This window comes from Megascapheus bottae, chromosome 18 (genome assembly GCF_031878675.1).
Source record: "Megascapheus bottae isolate mThoBot1 chromosome 18, mThoBot2.hap1, whole genome shotgun sequence".
NCBI classification, from domain to species: Eukaryota; Metazoa; Chordata; class Mammalia; order Rodentia; family Geomyidae; genus Megascapheus; species Megascapheus bottae.
Genome location: NC_143526.1, coordinates 24,712,589 through 24,735,463, shown reverse-complemented (window position 1 = coordinate 24,735,463; position 22,875 = coordinate 24,712,589).

Here is a 22,875-nt window from a genome sequence, read left to right as displayed (position 1 = left end):
AGTGTCTGGACCAGGAGACAGCTGCTTTTATCACAGGCACATTATTTGGCCACTAAGACTGTCCTTGTATCTGTTGGCACAATACCACAGAAAGTAAAACAGGCTCCCAGAACATAGTTATTTCCATACCCTCCCACCTAGTATTCCCTTTGGAGCAAGTAATTTGTCTGCACTCAACTTTTCCCTGTTGATTTTCTGAATCAGCCTGGCTTTCCCCAAACCCCTAGAGCTATTACTCCTGTTAATCTTTGGCCTCCACAAATGACTCTTTTGTATTGCTTGCTACTGAACTTGGATTGCTGTCTTTCCTTCTTTCATTCTTAAAAAAAATAGCAATGAACAATAAGAGCAAACAGCTGAGGATAAGGGGGAGGAAGATGAGGAGTGATGACCTCGGCTTGGCCAGTCTTTATGAAACAACGTATAGGTTTGGAGGATTCTGTTGTCATGGGAGACAGGGGAGGGTCACCTTGAAAGGAAATAGTGTGGAGGTAAGGAGGAGAGAAACCGCAAAGTTTCTGCTGCTGAACAATGACAAAGTTCACTGGTGTTCTCAGGTGCAAGGCAGAGAATAGGCTCTCATTGTTAAGGCCGAACCAGCACCTGCCTTTGTTTCTGTTTCCCTTGCTGTGGCATTAACACTATCTTGTCAATCTGGAGACAGGCTGGCATAGAACATGACCACTGATGGATCGTTAGCCCAGTCAGTGCATCAAAATGCTTGTCCTGGTTGCCATGTGTCTTTAAATCCCTATGACCTTTACCAGATACCATGTCATAGGAGGAAGCTTAACCCTTCATCAACTGGTCCTATGGATTTGCCTTATCATTTTATACTACAGTTTAAAGGCTTAACAAATCAGACTTAGAAAGCCAGGTATGTGGACATTTGAAGTAATCATTCCGTTTTAACTTTAGGTGAGATTTTTTGCTTACTTTAAAAAACCTGGAGTTTGCTACACCTATACTCCTATATGTATGCATATATATATATACATCCATCTATATAATGCATAACTACTGATATTCTGTAGCTTGTTGAATTTTTGTAATGCCTGAACCCATGTAACCACTGTCAAAGTTATGATGTAGACTATTTCTATCCACCCCATAGCCTCTCTTCTGTCCTTTCTTGGTTGGTCAACATCCAACTCCAATACTGGAGAAATACTTACCCAATACAGTATCTCTTCCCAGGATGAATGATTCTCCAGGGCCGTCCTAATACTCTGTGTGCATATATAAAATGGAAGCAGGTCACTTGAGTGAATGAATGGGGTTGGAAAGATAGAAGTGGTCACATTGGTCAAGATGTGTTGAACTCATAAACTGGCATGTTGAATAGAAACAAGTACTTAAAGATAATACAGAAAAATTTTTCCTTAAAATCACTGAGATCAGATAATGTACATGTGATTACTTTGGACTGGCTTCTTTCCTTCAAAATTATGCCTAAAAGACTCTTCTATACTTTTAACATTGTTATTTTTAATAATGGCACAATATTTAATCGTGTGAGTATATTCAAATTTGTTTACTCTAGTTTTGTGATAAATTGAATTGTTTAGAACTTCAAAGAGTTTTTTTTTTTTTTGTCTGTCATGGGGCTTGAATTCTGGGCCTGGATGTTGTCCTTGAGCTCTTCAGCTCAAGGTTAGTGCCCTACCCCTTGAGCTACAGCATCACTTCTGGTTTGCTAGTGGTTAATTGGAGATAAGAGTCTCAAGAACTTTCATGCCTGGGCTGGCTTTGAACTATAATCCTCAAATCTCAGCCTCCTCCTGAGTTGCTAGGATTATGGATATGAGCCACTGGGTGCCTGGCCAAAGAGAATTCTTATTTAAGTTTCTTCTCTATTTATAATCAATTCTGTTATTGTGTCTAAGAATTACAGAAGCACTGAGTTTAATGGTAGGCACATGCCTAGATGGTACTTAAGAGCTCCAAATTCTTTTTAAAAGGTGGCAATGTGAATTTAATCTGTACACAAGTAATGGTAAGTTTAAATACTCAGGTTACAAAAATACTAGTCCAGAAGAAAATCTTCTCAAGGAGATAAGTTATTCTCAATCAATCCTGACAATCATGGCTAGAAAATTTGGATGATGGTAGATTGTTGTTTTACACACTTACTCAATTCAAGAAAGGATAATTAAAGAGATTAAAAAGTTTGCTTATGACCATATAATGAATGATTGTTGTCCTTAATGTACTATGTTGTCTCTCATCTCCTTTGCTGTCCCTTGGTTATCTCATATTGTTATAGTATCTCACTTTGTTATCTGATATATTGAATTTATTTGTATTTGGATATTTGAAATTTGATAGGGAAGGGGGGAAAACCAAGACGGGTGGGGGGTGTGGGGGGGAGGGAAACGGGTACCAAGACATGTGAAAGGGTATCAATGTATGTGAATTAATGCACCTTCTATCTGGCAAATATCATGTAACCCTTTTACTAATTACAATAAAAAAAATATATATATAAAAAGTTTGCTTATAAATCATAATCATCTTTGCAGCATCTGATAATTATCTCCACAATTTTTTAGCTATGGGCAGAGATAGACTGTCATTTCCTGAAGTTACAGACTGAATTTCTACTAAGAACTATGCAACTTGTCATTTTTCGGTGTCAAGAAAATGAAGACAAGAATATGCATTAAGTTTTACAAGTGTGCTCCATCTTCTCTTCATTCATCAATCCCTTTAATCCCATCCCACACATTATTTATTTATTTAGTCAGTTAGTTATTTTGTCAGTCATGGGGCTTGAACTCTGGCCCTGGGAACTCTCCCTGAGCTTTTCAGCTCAAGACTATCGCCCTACCTCTTGAGCCACAGCACCACTTCTAGTTTTCTAGTGGTTAATTGGAGACAAGGGTCTCAAGGTCTTTAGTGCCTGGGCTGGCTTTGAACCGTGATCCTCAGATCTCACCCCACATTTTGAGTGCTCAATTCTTTGCATTTCTTTCACTGGACTGTAAGTCAGTCTTCCTAAGGAACTACATCATTTGAGTTCTCTCCTGAAACTACCATATTTCAGTCATCACATTTGCATTGTATATTTATATAACTTATAGATTAACTCTAGATATTACATATGATAGAAAATGTAAATCCTTTGTTTTAGGGGGCTGTTGAATGGCAACAAGAGAATTATATCTATTGACTCTCCCTCCCTCCCTCCCTCCCTGCCTTCTCTATCTTTTATTAGGTATCAAGGGACAGTGGAGTGAAAACATGCCCTTCCTTGAGGAATTTTAAGTATAACTGGGTAGTGGGGGAGGGAAGACTCATAAAAGGTTTTTGGAGTTAGGCTTCACCATACAATGCAGAAGACAAGTTCAACAGCACATAAAAATAGGAGCTTATTAAGGGACAGGGTAGTTATCTAAGCCTGTAGGGTTGGGAGGAATATCTGTTTAAGAATAGCATAGAAAGACACAGGGGAGAAAATAGAAGAGAAATCTAGTAAGAAGAAGCTTATGGAGAAAAAGAGTGACAAAATGATCATTCAGTAAAACTATAGGAGACAATACCTGGGAACTTTTCTAAAGAAAGAGTATTTTCCCTCTGCCTGTGATTTCTCTTTCAGGTAAACTTCAGGTGGTTCTTTTGAAACTGACCTAGTTGTAGAACTATAACACATCTCAATGAGCCCTAGGTTCTATTATTTTTGCATAACCTTGTAGGGAATGCAGATTCCCAGGCTATGCTCCAAGTGTAGAGTTACCCATCAACCTTCACCATAGACAAGCCAGCCCAAACTCAATGGAGAACAGCAGAAACTCAGTTATGCAGGTTTGACCCAGGTATGCTTTATGCATACTCGTCTGGAATCTCCACTGAAGAGGCAGATCCTTGGGCCATATTCTTCCCGTGGAAGAAATGGAATCTTTCCGTTAGAAGAGCTTTCTGAAGGATATGCTGGAGAGTTCTATCCATATCCCATGGGTTACACAAATCACATGGCCAAGCCTCAGACCAAATGGACAGAGGCATAAACTCTGCCTTTAGTGAGATCAGTTACTCATTGGCAAAGAAAAAGCAATACAAAGAGCTAGAAAAACTGGCATTTATCTCTCTCTATCTCTCTGTCTCTGTCTCTCTGTCTCTCTCTGTCTCTCTGTCTATCAGTCTCTCTGTCTCTGTCTCTCTCTGTCTCTCTCTCTCTCTCTGTCTCTCTCTGTCTCTGTCTCTCTCTCTCTCTCTCTCTCTCTCTCTCTCTCACACACACACACACACACACACACACACACACACACACACACACACACACGGGCTGTTAAAGAACCACATCTGCCAAACTTTTAATATATTACTACACTACTCTAGAAAAACCTTATGCAGTGATCCTACTATTGCCCTAATTTACAGAGAGTGAAACTGGGATGTAGAAAGGCTGAGAGTCTCATCTACAGCAATCTGGTCAAGAATTGATCAAAACAGAGTTTCAGGGCATTTCAAGTTTAATATAACCCCAACGCACAACATATTTTAGTTTCTAGGACAGGCTCCAAATAGAATTATAAGTTATATTCCCATGATGCTTAATATCCACTTGAACTTTTATTTGTTTTTGCCAGTCCTGGGCCTTGAACGCAGGGCCTGAGCACTGTATTTGGGCTTTCTCAAGGCTAGAGCTCTACCACAGCACCACTTCTGGCTTTTTTTCCTATGTATGTGGTATTGAGGAATCAAACCCGGGTCTTCGTACATGCTAGGGAGGCACTCTACCACTAGGCCAAACTCCCAGCCCTGAACTACTCTTTATTTCTCAAGGTGGCTGCTCTCATGTACTACCTCTTGCTAAACAATAACAATTATTTCCTTCCTTCCTTCCTTCCTTCCTTCCTTCCTTCCTTCCTTCCTTCCTTCCTTCCTTCCTTCCATTTCAATGTTCTTTATTTACTCTCTAATACAGATACAGACATTACCTTAGTTCAATAATTAAGTAGCTTATTTTCCATTCCTTTATTCATAGTTGCATTACATAGCGTTATAGCAATGAGCCCACAGAAATAGCCGATTTTGGATGGGAAAGGCTAATCAGGTAAGTTGAGAAAAATTGGCAATACGTAGGAATATTAGTCTGACTGGATTCCAATATAATTAACCAAGAAAGCTACAAGCAGAATGGAAGAAATGCCAATAGAGGCACAAGGAATGTATACATTCTCTTAAAATTATTTACTATTATCTGTCTTTCTGGATGAAAGGAACTGGGGTTTTTAAAAATTTTTGATACTGAAGAAGATCCTAATGTGGTTTAGGTTGGAATTGAAGGTTTGATTCATATCATAAAATAAAAATCTATCCAACGGGCTTGAAAGGCAGAAAATGTGTTAGAGAAGGTATGGTGGAGTTTATCACTCCAAGAGAGAAAGGGAAATGGAAGTATTTCAGAACGTAGGAAGGAAAAACTTTTAACAAGGCCTGAATTATAGCAATCTACTCTTAGAACTGATGTATGCAATGAAAATGTCACTCTTATTAAAAGAATGGTGCATGATTTTTTTTCTGTTCTCTACAAGATGGTGGAAAAATTTTGCCTTGACCAAATTTACTAAGTAAACTCCCAAATACTCTCACCCTGCCCACTTTCATGTTACTTCTTCTCTTTTGCCTTTGGTTCCTAAACTGTGCCCACATCTGCATCTACTTTATATCATCTCTACAACCTGAGTCCGTATCCTACATTTTCTTAACTACAGACACATTCAGGGCCCAACCCAAGAGACTGAACTACCATTTGCTCCCATCCTCAGAGGCCACTAACAGAACTGAGATGAGTTGGGAGTCCCAGAAAAGTCATTTCTGTGTTTGTTTAGTATCTTATGGCAATTCCTAACTTCGTTCATTCATGTAGACTGGTTGAGCTTCAGAGTTCAAGAGAATAGTGATTGCAGACAAGTTTAGAAACTGCCTGATGATATTTCCTGACACATGGCTCATTAAGAAGGGCATCTCAGCAGATAATATTCCACAGGGCCTTGCCCTTTGGATTAATGGGTCAACCTAGAAAGTAGCACTTTAAAGAGTGTTTAAAGGACCACTTGGCCTCCCTCTGCCCTCTCTGAGGTGATCCAGGATATGGGCAGGGACACCTGATTTTCTTGAGGGCCTGTTGTTCCTTCCATTCCCATTATCATTTCCAATTTAGGTCTCAACTTAGGATCTATCTATCCCTGTACATGTATGGATCATGAAGGAAGGGAACAGTTGGGCCACTAATAATATTAGTGTAGTAACACTGGAAAATGTAAGATGAAATAAAAGATTTTAGTTGATAATGAATAAGGGAAATATTTACCTATGACATAAACTCTCGATTTTATATACAAGTTATCTTTCTGCAACATTCAAAAATGTATTTTTTAAAGAAAAATGTCTTTCAACCTGAAGTCATTTCATTTAGTTAACTATATTTATGTTAACTATATTGTTTCATTTATGTTAACTGTGTTGTTACAGAACATTTCTTTTTTTATAATACAATGCATCTTCAACCAGTACATAGATTTCGCAATGATATTCCTTTCTTAGCCTCTAAAGAGGCAGTAGCTGTCCAAAGCTCAGGCTGTAGGGAGTTGTGACTGTGTCCATATTTGCATTAGATTATTTCTATTTTATAAACAGAAATGCTAATAATAATAATGATATATCAGCCTTCTTATACAAACTCCTCTTCCTTGAGTACTTAATTTTAGGTGAGTTGATTAGTTTATCTTAAATTCTTCAACAGTGAATTGCAAGATGATCTAGGTTGGGTTTTTGGAAATGCGTAAACATTGTATCAAGGTCTAACAAATAACAATTAACAATTCATTCCGGAGTGCCATTTTCCCCTACATTATAAAAAATATGGCTGTTTTCTTATGTTAATCTTTTCACTCAAAACTACAAAAGAAAAATGTGGATCATTTGAGTAATGAATTTTTTTCCAGCTCTGAGGCTTGAACTCAGAGCCTATCTGTCTGTCTGTCTGTCTATCTATCTATCTATCTATCTATCCTTACGAACTTTACTGCCTGGGCTGGTTTGGGATCATGATTCCCAGGCCTCAGGCTCTTGAGTAACTAGGATTAGTCATGAGCTACTGGCGGCCAGACACATTCTGATAATATATTCTGATCACTTGATGTCATACTTTGGAGTGACATGTCCTGAACCCCAGCATTGGCATATTTTGATTAGTGAAATCTCTGTCTTGAATTTTGGAATTTTCCTGGATCAATTGTTATTTAATCTTTGTCAAAACAACCTTGACTTCTTTAGTTTCTCCAAGTTATTTCCACCTATTGCTTTTTAGGCACTCAGGAATAGTATCTCTAGGGTTTTTTTTTCCTATCCTTTAAGAGACCCAGTCTTCCATTCTACTAACAGCTATGGAAGACAGTACAAGAAGATGGGAAATTTCTATTTCATTGGCCTGGCAATATGCTGATACAGTGACTTTGGTGAAACAGAGGTCTTCATTATGTGAAAAAGAATAAAAAGCTCCATGGCATCAGTAATGCTTCTCACAAATGTTTCCTATATTCTATCAGGTATTCAGGGCAGGTATAATCACATGACCTATTTTGGCCAATGATGTGCTAAGTTTCCACAAGCCACCTGCAAGAGAAAGCTTTGAGAGTCTGTGTGTAATTCCCATTCTCTTTCTTCCCATTTGCATTGATCACCAGCACTATTCCAAACAGAGGTTCCTTTGTTAGCCTGCTTCTTAGCTTGAGGACAGTGCTGAACTTGACCCCCAGCTGACCCATGATGGACTGAGATGAGCAACAAATGCAACTTTTGAAGTTTTAGGCTACTGACTCCTTTTTGGTTTTGTTATTGCAGCATAACGGAGCTCATCCTGAACTTTTCAGCTGAGTCCAATAATTGGTCTCTAAAAGACCGATTGTGTAAACATGCACCAGAAAACAATGCAACTTCATGCACCAGAGAACACAGTCATTCCTAGGCGACAAATGGGACCAAGAAAATACCTAATGACTCAGAATCTTGGGCCAGAGAGCAAGCACACTTCACTGCCCTGACTTTCTTTGCCAACCTCTTGAGTACAAGTGATTCGTGGTTCAGTGATTCACTGTTTGAGGAAAGTCTCAAAAAATAGTTAAACCATTGCCTTTTATATCAGAGGTCCAACAGTGTGTTGGGCTTCCTGGGACTCAGGGATTGAGGGTTTTTGGGAGAATTTTCTGATAAATTACAGTTTTCCATCCTAAGACCATCTAGTTGTTCCCCAGTGTCCATGGTAAGGAATGAAACTGGCTCTGTGGCAAGGTAGTTGCTTAGTGATATATCTAAGTATTCTTGTGGATACTTAGAGCCAATGTTCAATCCATTCCAGGTCTTCTATTGTGAGTTATTATTTTTAAGGATCTGAAGTCCAGAGAAGTTCAGCAATCAGGTACTAGTTACCCAGCAAGTAAATGGCAAAATGTACCATGGAATCCAAATTCCACATCACCATCAAAATAATCTTGACACCAACTAGTCTGTGTCTTTGCTTGGAACCAGAACAGAAAACAGCTCATTCTAGCTCCTGGTTCTCAAAGCACCTTCTATGGACAATCAGTCCCTAAGTAGGTCCTGAGGGCTTTTTCTTTACCTGCATGTATAGTTGGAACCCCAAGCTAAGACAAAGAAAATAGGAAATTCAGAGATGAGGAAAAGAGAGATTAGAGAAAGAACCATCCTGTACCACAAACAACTTTAGACTCAAGACTTCATTAGCTACAACCCCAAAGAGTCAGGCTTTAGTTTCTAGTGCAAAAGCACATTCATAAGGAAACCAAAGAATCGCTCTTCTTATCTCAGCCATGGCTGGTTATCACCAAGGGGAACCATGCCAGGATGGAGAGCAAGCTGAGGTCAGGAGCCTTCTAGCAGATAACAAGCATAAGGTCAGCTCTCAGGGCTCAAGAGAACTGCTGTAAATGATGAGTGGATCACAGGCACTGGCTGGAATAAAAAGAAAACTGGCTTGCTTCCCCTTTGACTTATCAGTGAGCCTGTATGTCAGAAGCTGTCTGGAAAGGGGGAGTACACGGGAGAGTAAAGGGAGAGGAGGTGCTGAGAATGTGCTGCACAGGGATGGCGGCAGATACTGCACTGACGGGAGAGTCTCTTCTATGTTTTCTCCAGGGGAGAAACAACAAAAATTGATAAGCAGTCAAGGTAGTGTGGGTAAATGAGCATGGTGAATATGATAGTTTGTCCTCTCCAAACAGACTTGTCTACAAAATTTAACGTTTTGTTTCTGATTCAACATTATTCCTTTTGCGTATTATGTGTTTACTGTTTGAATCTGCCTTGATCCAAAGTAAAACAATTCTGTGGTTCACTGGAGGGTGATGCCTATAATCCAAATGACTCAGGAGGCTGAGATCTGAAGGATCATGGTTTAAAACCATCTTGGGCAGAAAAGTCAGATAGATTCTATCTCCAGATTAGCTGGCAGAAAAGCATGAGTGGAGGCATGACAAAAGTGCAGCACCCTGAGCTCAAACCCAGTACCAGCAACAATAAAGTAAAATAATTCCAGTGGTTTTGTCTCATTTATTTATTTATAGGGCTTTGTCTCCAAGCCAGCTCCTATGACTATTTTTATGTTTTTTTTGTTGGTGTTTTATTTTGTTAAGTGAAATTCAAAATGTATACTCTGTAAAATGATAAAAGTGGACCTAGTGAGTGTTTGATGTATACCTTGTCTGTGTTTATGATTGGATTGTACTTAGTGTCTGAACTTGAATTCTTCCCTCAAAGAATTGAATATTTGGAGGGGCTTTATAGCATTGGAACACCAGAGAAGTACTGAAGGCCTTATACAAAGACCAGAGACTTCTCCAGTAATAAGAGACTGTCTGAGTTCCTCTGTAGGTCCCCTGACACTGTACTTGAAAAGGCTTTGTCGAAACATCTGTTGGTGATTCGATGGGGTGGGCCAGCCTGATTTGGTGACCTGTATAAGAACTTTGAGTCTCTAGACAAAGTTTACAACCTCAGGCTTGCTCAAGATGGGCTAGATTGAGAACAAAACCACAATATCATACCATATGATAAAAACAAAATCAATTTTAATAGCTCATTCTACAAGTAGCTGAAGAGAGGGCAGGGCAGTTAAAACGAGAGGAAGGTAAAGTCATTAGAGGGCACTGAGGTGCCAGGTACAAGTGATAGCTGGTTACAAAGTGTGAGCGTGTCATGTGGGTTTTTAAGAACATTGCTGGCTATCACTCAAGGTGAATAAAGATACATTCTATTCTTTGTTCTGTATTTTCTCCTCTCTTATGATTATCCTTCACTGTCAATACAATTTTACAGTATGTCTCCCAGTCTTTTATGAATGAAATTGTAAAGGAAATAATGGAAGTAGATTAATATCCGGATTAATACAAAATGAAAGGGCATGAAGATCAGCAAGAGGCTGTGAGATGAGAATGTTGGGGAATTCATCAAGAGCAATTATTGAGGCAAAAAAAGAGAAAACCCAAGTGACCATCTCTTTTCCTTCTCCTCCCACCATAGAAGAAGCTGTACATTGAAGGGTGGGGTATTGAGTTTTAGGTTTAGGACATTCCTTTAAGTGCTTGGATTAAGTCCTTTTAAAATATACTGACACAGAGCACCCTTTGTGATCTGGCAAAGTTTGGGGACATCCAAGAGGATTTTTAAGAGCCTTGCTTTTGTACTGAATTCCTTTTATTTATTCTTAATGGCACAGTAGAACACACACGTGCGCACGCACACGCACACACACACACACACACACACACACACACACACACACAGAGGGAGAAAGAAAGAGTAAACTTTATTGGCTGTACCTGCCAATAAAGACCATCTCATGAAACTATAGGTTTGCTAACTGTATATTTCTTGAGGACTTCTAGAATTTTATTTGTGTTCAAGAACCAATTGCAGAGAGACTCATGCACAACATATTTTACACTCGGGAATTTGGGGGTGAACAATATAATATAAATGTCTGATTAGTTGATCACAGCTAACTAAGGATCCAGTCTTATGTTTCACATAAGGAATTTAAATACTTTGGGAGACAGGCCTACAGATGCAGGGCTGAGAAGTGAGATAGGAAACTCCACAAAGTAGTCACAGAGACGTTGGCTTCATAGGAGATCGTGGCTCATTTCTCATGTTGCTTATCTTCATGGAATTCCAGCTTCCTCATCTATAAAGGGGTGTCATCATATCCAGTTTGGCAATGGCATGTAATTGGCAACAGTTCCTCACATATGGAAAGGACTCGGTAAGAGTGGTTATTACTTGACTCTTATGAATTCATGCTCTGCATCTCAAGTTGAGCAAATTCAGGTCTGCGGTGGCTCCACCAAGACCACGTCATTAATAGTTAGCAGCTACAACGAGATGTTCCGACTCTGAGCCCAGCTTTCATTCATTTACTTTTGTGAAAGTTCTCACAGCTCTTGCGAAACCGTGGTTCGGTTCTATCTTGCGTGTCCTCAGGGTTACCTGTGAGCAGAGATGATGCAGACACACACGGCCAAATGGGTCGGTGGAGCAGTGGCTGGATAGGAACATGCTGTTTTGGTGAGCTCACTGGACAGCCTTTCTGCCTTTCCTAGTCTGTCCTTCCGTCGAAACCAACACTCTCACCTGGAAACTATGCATCTTCCTCAAACACGATGCTCTACCAGTGCTCCAACCATACCTATGGCTCGGGCAGCTGTTTACCTTCAGACCTCTACTAGCATTTTTTTTTTTTTTAATGAAGGAGGCCTAGTGTGATGTAGTGGAAAAAGCAGTGAGATGAGAATTGAGAAATGGAGTTTCATGTTCTGGTCAGGTCATTTTCCACCAGAGAGAATTGATTTAACTTTTCTCTGAAGGTTCTAACTGTGGATATGTCCTAATAGTGCATTTTATTTCTCCCCAAAGGGTGGAGGGGGGAAGGGGGCATGTGAAGACTAAAAAATCTCTTCTGAATGTGAATCCTTGAATCTAGGAAAAGGACAAGGGAAATATTTGCTAAATATACAATGAGGATCATCTATTTAAATGACTGCTTAATGAAAATGGGGAAAGGTTATGTACTTTTTTAAATTAAAAATTATCTTCAAGTATTCGCACACAGGGGTTTCAATTAAATGTGTCACGATGAGTAACAATGTGTGTTGGTAAATTTTACCCATGCATTGTTCTCCCTCATCTCTCTTAATCCTACCTATCTCCTCAATTTACCTGGTTCTTTTTTATATATGCACATTTTATATTATGACTGCATTTACCCAATCTACCCCTCTCCATTTGTTCCCCCTGTAGTGAGCTTTTTTTTTCTTTACATAGAAGTTGGTTGTATCTATACAATATATGATTTTATGGCTAAGCCCTTGAAAACTTAAGAAGCGTAAATGTATCTATGTGGGATTGACTTTGAGTAATAAATATGTAGCTATTTCTATCAAGTGAAACTGCTAGCTTTTTTCTCTAGGTCAAGGTTTCTCAATCTTGGCATTATAGCCAGATCATTGTTGATTGTGGATGCTGTCTCATGCATTGTAAAATCTTTTGCAGCATTCTGGTGCCATGATTATAAGTAGGAACTCTTATTTCTATTGTGACAAACAAAACTGTCTTCAGTTATGCCCCAGAGGGGTTATTGGGGTGTGCAACTCTTCCCTAGGAGAGAGTCACTGCTTAAAGAATATACATGTATGATCATTTTAGTGGTGATGCTTCACTGTTTCTAATTAATGACTTTTTCCATTGGCCTAGTGTGGATAGGACAAGCAGGGTTGAAGTAACAAACTCCACATGCCAGGGGCTTCATGGAATATGTTTATTTCTTGTTCTAAGACAGCTGTCTACCATGTGGTGATCGAATGGCTCAGGCTGCTTCCATCAGGGATTCATCATCTCAGAACTGGCCTCCATGCTTGTGGAGATGATCTTAACACAAAGCACACTGAGAGCACGCCGCCACTCTCACATGCATCAGTCCAGAAGTGACTTGCCCCTTTCATAGCCACAGATCATGATAAGATCTGGTCCCATGGTTCCTCTCAGTTGCTGGGAGATATCTGAAAACACAAAGATGGTTTGGTGAGCATTACTTTATCTACCACACTAAACATTTACAACTTGGAGAGTTGGCTGCATATGGTGGAAGCCCAGAGGGAATTTTCCATTTATCTATCATCTTTCATCTTGGGAGAGGCCACTAATAACTAGAACAGAGAATGTTCTCAAATTCTTCCTTGTGCTTTGTGTTTTATATTTTATTGAACAGGTGCTAATTCAAATCATCTTGGTGATCATCTGGTTGCCCCATAGTATTTTTTTAAGTCCTACTCCATCCCCCTTTCTTTAAGAGAGTAGCCAAAAATATAAAACATTTAAAAGTGAGCTAGGGTAGGTATGGATAAGAGCTCTTTTAAGCCTCTAAACATACAGCAACACCACCGAGTACATTTACAGCCCCAATCAACCACAACATTTTAAGAATGTAGCCCAATGTCTCCGGTTGTAAACAGCTTGTAAACATTGCTTGGAGAATGGTAATTGGGTAGCTGCATATGAATCTCTCTCTCCCTCCACAGGCCAGGTGTCTCATTTTTTTTTAACCTGAATCCTATCAGGTAAAATTGCTGGAATCTCAGTTACCCTGGCAGTCACTTGTGACTGACAAGATTAAAGGGCTGTAGACGGTACCCAGAGGCTCTCGCGGCCATTCTTTCCTTATTTTTCCACACATTGCCCTATCCACTGTCCATATATTATAGCTCCTACTTCTCAATATGTCTCTGTCTCTAAGGAAAAGCTGCTCAAATTGGCCTTATCTGTTAACCAGGCCCCTGCTAAACAATGGACCCTTTTCTAAACTCAGATACTTCTGTTTCTGGAGTGATTCAGACAGGTGCCTCAAGGCATAAGGCATCATTTCCTCCCCAAATCTCCAAGATAAATATACTTCCAGCCTTCTGATCTGGCTTCACTGGTTCTTCAGTCTCCCCCTGTACTGTATTTCCTGGGTTCACTTCAGTTTTACATTCAATAAGTCCTCCACAAGCCTCTATTAGCAGACATTAGCAATGATGCCATTTACCACCATTAGCTTAAAAAGATCAAGCCATACACTTTATGTTAAAAGGAGATAACTCCGTTTTATTGCTTGCTGTAAAGTGCAATTGAGATGGAAAAAAAAGAATGGGTGCACCTATGTTGGTACTGTATGTTGCAGTTACTTTAAGAGTATGAATTTGGGGGCCAGATTATCTGGGGGTCTTGACATGGGTGTTCTGAGTTGCTTGAATCTAAATACAACTGCTTAAATCCACTGTCTTTATTTTCTCATCTATGAAGTGAAAATACTACTACTACTACTACTAATATCTATCTCATTTCATAATAGTAGGCCTTAAAGTAGTTAAGCTTGTAAAGACAACACAAAGAATGACCAGTGAGCATTTCGTGTTCATATATGCTATTAATTAAAATAGATTAAAAATGGTAAATACATTGGTATTCTCATTGTAGAATAGTGTTCTGTTTGGAGAGGACCTGTTATCCCCTCAAGAATCCTTAACAAAAGACTCAGTTATGATTCTTGAATGATAGAGGGGCCAGCCAGAATATCCTGACATAAAAAGTTAGCCACTAAAACAGATTGGAGGTTGCTGGCCAATTCTAACTTTTTAAAAATATTTTTATTGTAATTAATAGAAGGGTTACATTATATTCGTCAGATAGAAGGTGCATTAATTCACATACATTGATACCCTTTCTCATGTCTTGGTCCCCATTTCCCTCCCCCCCACCCCCATCCCTCATCTTGCAATTCTAACTTTTAAAAGTGAATTTGCTTCCTCTAAAATCAAGATTGGCAATCACAATCAGAATTGGCAAGAATCATCAGTGGTGTTAAAGATGAAATAGTTAAAGTTGATGAAAAAAGGATTTTTCAATGGTTTCAAATTATCTCTTTAGATGTTACATAATGGTCACAAAAGGAAGAATAATTTGGTTACCAGAGGAAAAATCTGGTAGGCACAATAATACCTAAGTGATCAAAACTGACTCAGTGAAAATGGCACAAATTGACATGTATGTCATCGTGGATGTTCAGAGAACACACTGTGTGTGTGTGTGTGTGTGTGTGTGTGTGTGTGTGTGTGTGTGTGTGTGTGTGTGTAGGATTTCTGCCAGACTTTCATTGACTGGCTTAATCCTTGGAAGCATATGATCAAACCAAGAGACAAGCTATAAAACAGCAGCCCTCTAGGAGCGGACCTACGGTTCAAGTGGTAGACGTGGTAGAGTGTTAGCCTTGAATGAAAAGAGATAAGGAATAGCACCAGACCCTGAATTCAAGCCCCAGGGCCAGCACATATACACTATACAGCCCTGTGTTCATCCAAGATGTTAGTGTCATGGAGACAAAGAAAGTTTGAAAAACTCTTCCCATTAAGACTTTGAAAGAAGACTAAACTATGTGAAAATAAGTGCCACAGGTGATCCTGGATTCAAGGGAGGATCTTGAGATGTAATTTGAATAGAGATGAATTATGTTAATATTAAATGTCCCAATTTTGATTATTGCACATTAGTTACATCAGATCATATCCTTGTGCTTACAGACAGCATGGTAAATTATCGAAGAGTAAAGATGCAGGATGCCTGTAATTTACTGTCACATGGTTTAGAAAATAATTTGTTCCATGTATTGTGTGTGTATGTTATATTGAGAGATTTAGGGAAAATGTAGTAAAATGCTGAAAATGGAATATCTGATTAGAGATATACTTTTGAATTCATTTCATGAAGCTGGTATCAGTCTGATACCAAATTCAGACCAAGATATACCAGGAAGAAAAAACTATACTTCCATAATTCTTATGGACATTGATGTAAAAGTCCTCAATAAAATTCAAGAAAACCGAAGGATGAATAATAATGAAGTGAGATTTATCCCTGAGTTTTACATTTGGTTTAATATACACTAACAGACCAAGCTCATATGCTACAATTTAAAAAATAATAATAAAAGCCACCATCTATCTCAATAGATGCAGAAAAAGATATTGACAAATTAAACACCATTTCATGATAAAAATGTAACTCTCAATAAAATAGGTGTAAAAGAAATTTCATCAACACAATAAAGACTAAGAGCTCACCAGGAACATATCAGCCAATGAGTCAAAATAGAAATTTTGAAATCTTTTCTTTCAGAAATCTAATTGAGCTGGGCGCAGTGTCTGGCACCTGTAATCTAAACTACTCAGGAGGCTGAGATCTGAGGATTAAGGTCCAAAACCAGCCTGGGCACAAAAAGACCTGAGACTCTTATCTCCAATTAACCTCTAGAAAACAGAAGTGGGATTTAACTCAAGGACAGGATGGTAGCCTTGAGCTGAAGAGCTCAGGGATAGTGCCCAGGCAGAATTCAAGCCCCATGAACCACACACACACACAAAAAAGTCTAATTGAAGATAAGATTATCAATTCTTGTCACTTCTGTTCAATAAAGCACCTCTATTCAATACAGAACTATAAGTACTTGCAAGAACAGTTAGAAAGGAAAAAAATTTAAAAATCCAGCCTGAAGGAATGAAGCGAAGTTGTTTTTGTGCACAAAAATGGTTATGTCTGTGAAATTGGGTACAGTTGCCCACCACCGGTCAAGAAACATTTACTTTCAGCTGCTACAGTAACTTTTATCCTTCTTTACTGCCCTAGAAAGGACTATAAGAATATCAACTTTTGGTGTCTCCTTTTTACTCAGGGCTCTCACCCAAGTTCCAGTTAAGGAATACAACTGCATGATCTCACTTCCACGCTGATTTAAGACAAGTCATGGAAACACAGTTTCTATGGTTACTGGAGACATGGAAGGAGTGAAAATGACAAAGAGACGTAACATAGACTTCTCCTGGGAAGAATAAGGTGTAACTTACAGTTCTATTGGGATGGGTAAGTTTAGAGGTCAAGTGTACAACATGAAGACTATAGTTAATACTATCATATTATATACTGAAATTTTACTGAATAGATTCTATGTGCACTTCCCACAAAAAAAGGCAACTGCAAGAGATGATGGATAGACTAATTTGTTTAACTATAATAATTTCACTCAGACTATGCAAAAACAGCATGTTTGCATATCTGAATATATATAGTAAAAATGTTTCTGGCACATATTACCAAGTTTCTAGAGCATGGCTTCATTTCTTTTTACGTCCTTAAATTACCTTCTAAGAAAAATAACTTATCTTCATGATCAATTCCATGGTTTCCAATTGGTCCACAACTCACTTTATGATTTTTTTGCCAGTCCTGGGGCTTGGACTCAGGGCCTGAGCACTGCCCTTGGGCTTTCCTCAAGGCTACCAATCAACTACTTGAGCCACACTACCACTTCTCGCTGTTTCTGTGTATGTGGTACTGAGGAATTGAACCCAGGACTTCATGAATGCTAGGCCTACTCTACTACTAGGCCATGCTCCTGGCCCACTTTTATGATTTTCTTCCTCTATTCTACACTTTTAGTCAATATTTATACTTTTTATCCTGGGGCTTTGAGCTTCTGGCACCATCTGTTGGGAAATACTGTGACAAAGCTCCACACTACTGAAAAATGCAGAACAGGTGTGTCTGATCTTCTAGTCTGTTATGGCACTCTAATCTTGAACTGACTCTTGCTAGCTCAATTTCTAACTTGCCCTAAATGTGGGCCAGAATTTCCTTTTCCTGGTAGCTTAGTCAAAGCTGGTTGGATGATAGGCAGCTTGAGAGAGTGACCACCAGACAACCTCAATTTCCTCAGAGTCCCATTTGTGAGCTAAATGACAGCCACTGACACCATGGCAGTAGACAATTGGCATGAGGAGGATGGAACAGAAACACAGAAGGAGCAAAAGGAATGTCCTGAATTCCCACAAAATATCTGCTCCTTCCCAGAAAAGACCCAGATATTCAATCCTTCTTTAGTAGATCACCGCCTTTCATTTCTCTTACTCTACAACCTCCTGTCTCCCAGAAGTGAATCTGTTCCACTGTCTCCCACTTATTCTATCCTTGGCTATGAATAAAATCTCTTTTGCTGTTCAATCAGTGCTTAATCTGGTTATTGGCTCCATAATTCAGAGATAAGAAGGTAATAGTTCGGATTAAAAATTAGTAATCAAGACTTGGTCTGGGTCCAATTTGAGTAAGTATCCTTACCAGGTAAAATAGCTACCTTATGTTAATTCCAATACCTGCCCTTGTTGTTGTTATTGTTGTTGCAGTACTGAGGCTTGAACTCAGGGCCACATGCTTGAATAGGTAGGTATTTTACCACTGAACTATAATGTCAGCCCTCTAATATCTGTATAACCCTAAACCTCAGATTTTTTTTTATTGTCAGGGTAATGTATTGTCAGGGGTACAGTTACATTCACTGGGTAATAGGTGCCTTATTTCTCACACATTGATACCCCTTCTCATTCAACCTCAGATCTTTGTCCATCCTGAATTTAGCATAAAGATTTCTCACACTATCAGCATTGTAGTTAAGGAATTTAAACTCTGTCTTTCTTTTAAAAGGTGAGTGATTAGTTTGTTCTTCCAATGCAAGACCAAGTAATAATTTAAGTGCTAAACTGTAAGTGCTAAACTTCACCAGTTTTCCAGCATTGTTTATCACTAAGACTCCTTTCAGTATAATTTATGACAAAATACTGGTGAGTTGGCTTTGTATCAAGTACAAATGAGAGGTACGCTATACTGTGACCTTGAAAGAGCTGCAATGACCAATCATGCACATTTCATAGAGTCAGGCTTCTATTGTGCCTGATTAACCTGTGTTTAGTTTATCCCTCATCTTAGATTAGCTTAGAGATTCAGCGAGATAGCATTCCATAATAAAAGCTATAGTGTCTGGGCAGGAAATGATCCCAGCTTAGAACCACTTTATCAGCAAGTATATATAGCTGATAGGAATAATTCCTGAATAACACATCTCTTCCTTTTCCACATTTCTTCACTACATATTGGCAAGGACTTTTTAGCTGATGATTGTTTTCCCATAATCTGAAGCCATTTACCGTTATTAGACGGTGCCACGGAGCAGAAAAATGGATTGTGATTTGATTGTGTTGATAGCAGGCTGTAGCTAATGCTTTTGGGGGACTGTTAATAACTTTGGATATGGCAGAGTGTGAAAAGCCTCAAGGATACTTTTTCCTAGTATATAACCCATAATTCTAATGCTAGGCTCTATTCATTCACCTCAGACATTGTACTACTCCTACTAGATAGGAGGCACTGTAATGGTTTAGATCTTACTGTTGAGAAAAGCCTACAAAAATCCAAGTAGATAAGAGTACTCCATGCTACCTGGGATAGGAGGTTTATAGAAGTTTAGCTTGCATAGTAAGACGTATATGCCTACAATAGTCCTAGTAGAGGTTTACAGTAGCCCAAAAGCTATGTACATATGACCACATAAAATGATGCTAATCAAAATGATCTCCACAATATGAAAACTAGAGGATTTTTTGTGATTGTTTTTCTTTTTTTATTGTACTGTTTGCAGTTATTTCTTCTGTCTTTTGATTTTCTTTTCTCTCTGGTTTATTCTCAGTCGTCTCTGATTTGGGTAAACTTTGTCTTTAAGATTAATTGATTTGGGGAAGGGAAGGGGAGTCATAGAAACTGTGGGATGGAGGGTGAATCAATGCAACAGCTACACTCACTAGATACTATGTTGGAAATGAACTTTACAACTTGGGGAGAAGGGGAGTGAGGGAGGAGAGAAAAGTAGGAGAAAACAAAGTAGGGGGTAATCCTGTGTGAAAAGAAATATACTTATTACTTATGTAACTGTAACCCATCTGTACATCACCTTTACAATAATTTTTTTTTTGCCAGTCCTAGGCTTGGGCTCAGGGAGCACTGTCCTTGGGCTTTCTCAAGGTTAGAGCGCTACCACTTGAGCCACAGCACCACTTCCAGCTTTTTTCTATGTATGTGGTATTGAGGAATCGAGCCTGGGTCTTTGTGCGTGCTAGGCAAGCACTCTACCACTAGGCCAAAATCCCAGCCCCTACAAAATATTTTTTAAGAGATGTTTAGCTTGACTCTCTGTTTTAATCTTGGCCTTCCGGATATGAAACCTTTGCTTATCAATATATAATCCCCATAGGTAATAAATCCTCTGATATCTTCCACCAATGACTTTCAGATTATCTCATTTATCTCTCCTTCAGATGACTTTCTATTCTACAGTAATTTTTCAGACTTCCTGATTATCACCTTTAATTGACCATAGTACACTCTGTGATTTGCCTTACTCAGTGCTGGAATTTCAATTTTTGTGACATTAAAAACAGTCATTTTATGGTTTGGGTCTCTTTAGTTGGCCTGTACATTCCTTGTACAGTCTAATAAGTACAAGTCTAGCCTTGCACTTATTAGAACAGTATCAGGGGATAAGCATGGTTCTTGAAAGTAATTTGTTATTGGATTGTCAGTCTCTGCCATTTATATGGTGGGAATTTTCATGAGGGATTCATTATTAAAATGGCATTAGAACACAAGTCTCCCATTTCATAGTCTTTAGGGAGAATGCTTGGGCACTCGCTGAACGAGCAGCACTACTATTCTAGGTACTGTCAAGTACTATCAAGTCCTATAATCATCAAACCACCTTCTTGGGAAATGCCTCATCATCCCCTCAAATAATACAGAAGCCAGATTTCAGGACTAGTAATAAACAATTAAAAGAATTAAGCACATTACTTAAAGGGGACACTTTAAAGGTATCCTCTGGACACTTTGAAGTACTGACCAAATTGAAGCAACAATATCCCACACAAACAATGCTGGAGCTACCATTCTAAACACAGCACAGGGAAGAGAACCTGTAAACATTAGCCAAATGGTTCTCTTTTCAACAAGCTTATCTCTTTTCATTAATAGCTCACACATAGCCTGGAGACCCAGAGTTTGTTTTATTGAAGAATATTTGGAACTAAACAATTACTTTTATTATTTCTCTAAACCACCAGTGAGTGATCTTCAAAAGACAGAGGCACTCACTAAAAATAAAATGGCAAAAAAAAAAGCATGCTCTCCTACGAGTCCATTGTTGTCTGTGACTGCTCCTTGGTTGAGGCTCCTCTGTGATTCTTTCTCTTGTTGTTATTCCCTCTGTCTAATTGCATTTCTGTCCTTTCTTCATTTACTCCATCAAATGCCTAGCATCACAATGACATTTTAGGTGATAGATAAAGATGAACAAAAGTTCGTGATTCTCCCTCTTACTCCTGCTTGGACAGTGAGATGAAGCAGTAAACTATAAATGCAAGACAGAGAGAAGGGGAGAGAAGGAGAGAGAAATACCCCCCCCACACACACACAGAAGACAGATAGACACAGAGACAGAATCAGAAAGACAGAGGCTTGGTTAACTGGGCCTTTAAGAATGTGATTTATTCAGCCACTTTTATGAGTTTTCTTTGGGGATAGCTTTTATAATGCAATGGAAGGGCTCTGACTATACTTGTTATAGTCCTTATGATTCCACCTAGAAATGAGAAATACACGAGGTAAATGTGCACACAGAGTTGGACACGTCACAGCAAACCACGATTAGTTCCCACGTAGTCTGCCAGCCTGGTGACCTTTTAATCTGTCTTCTGTGGGACTGCTGATAAATGTTCACACTACAATGAGGGAGAGGAGGGCCTACTATCTGTGAGTGATTGTTAGATTCCAGTACTGAGTTTAGTTAGAGAGAGATCTCACTGATAATAGGAAGGGACTCACTTCTCAGAGGAATCCTGGCAGATGGAAGGTTTATTTATTTACTTACAGTTGACTTTTTATTTTCTAACACCCCCCCAAATATATTTCCATCAATAATAAGGAAAACATTTTTCTTGTTGAAGACATCTGATTGTTGCTTTTTCATGGCAATGTTAGATGCCTAAACAATCTTTGGTCCTCTTATTATAAGCCTATCATAAATCTGTCATTAATTTATTTGTTTGGCTCTGCCTAGACTCACCGTGTTATCCATCAAGTGATATTTTTAACTTATTTGTTTCTGTGATGTACAACATCACAGAATTACCAACTTGATCTGCTTGTTAACTATGGGGAATTTTCATTTTAAATCCACCCTTTCAATGTGCAGAGAATAAGCACCATATTCTTCTACTTTCGGATTTTAGACGCTGATGTGTTCTTTAAAGCCTTTGTCTTCTCCAAGTGAAGAATATTTTTTCTTAGTCTGTTCTCATAAAGAAGCTCCTTGTATAGTTTAATAGCTCCTTTCTGGCTGTCTCCTTGCCAGCTCTTGGTTTTCTTGAGCTGTAATGACCAAACGATGTACGCAGAGCCAGGTGTGTCTAGCCCATGTTTCCATAGATTGGATGGATAAAGTTTTCTGCTCTGTTTCCAGTAGTCTTCCTTAGTCTGCTCAAGATTCTGTAGGTTTCTCAGCCACAAGAGCACATTGTGCTGATTTCTTCAACTCTGCAGTATGACTCTTTTCTGAGTCATAATTGTTCAGATTATTTTGAGAGTAAGGTACACTACTATCCTTTGTTTATCTAGCGCGGTTGCTACTGAAACATTTGGTAATTACCAGGGATCTTTGAAACGGTGTAGGAAAACCCCAACCTATTGATCCCAGGTTTTCTCCTGTGCCATGTTCTTATTTTAATTGAATCATTTTTTCCATGACTAGAATTTGATCTTTAGAAGAAGTGAAGTTTCACAGTGGAAATTTCTTCTTAGATTGCCTGGGAAATCAAGGTTTGCTTTAAGTATGGTAAATATACTCTTTACCCATAGTCAGTTTGTTCTCTATAACATTTGGTGCATAATGTC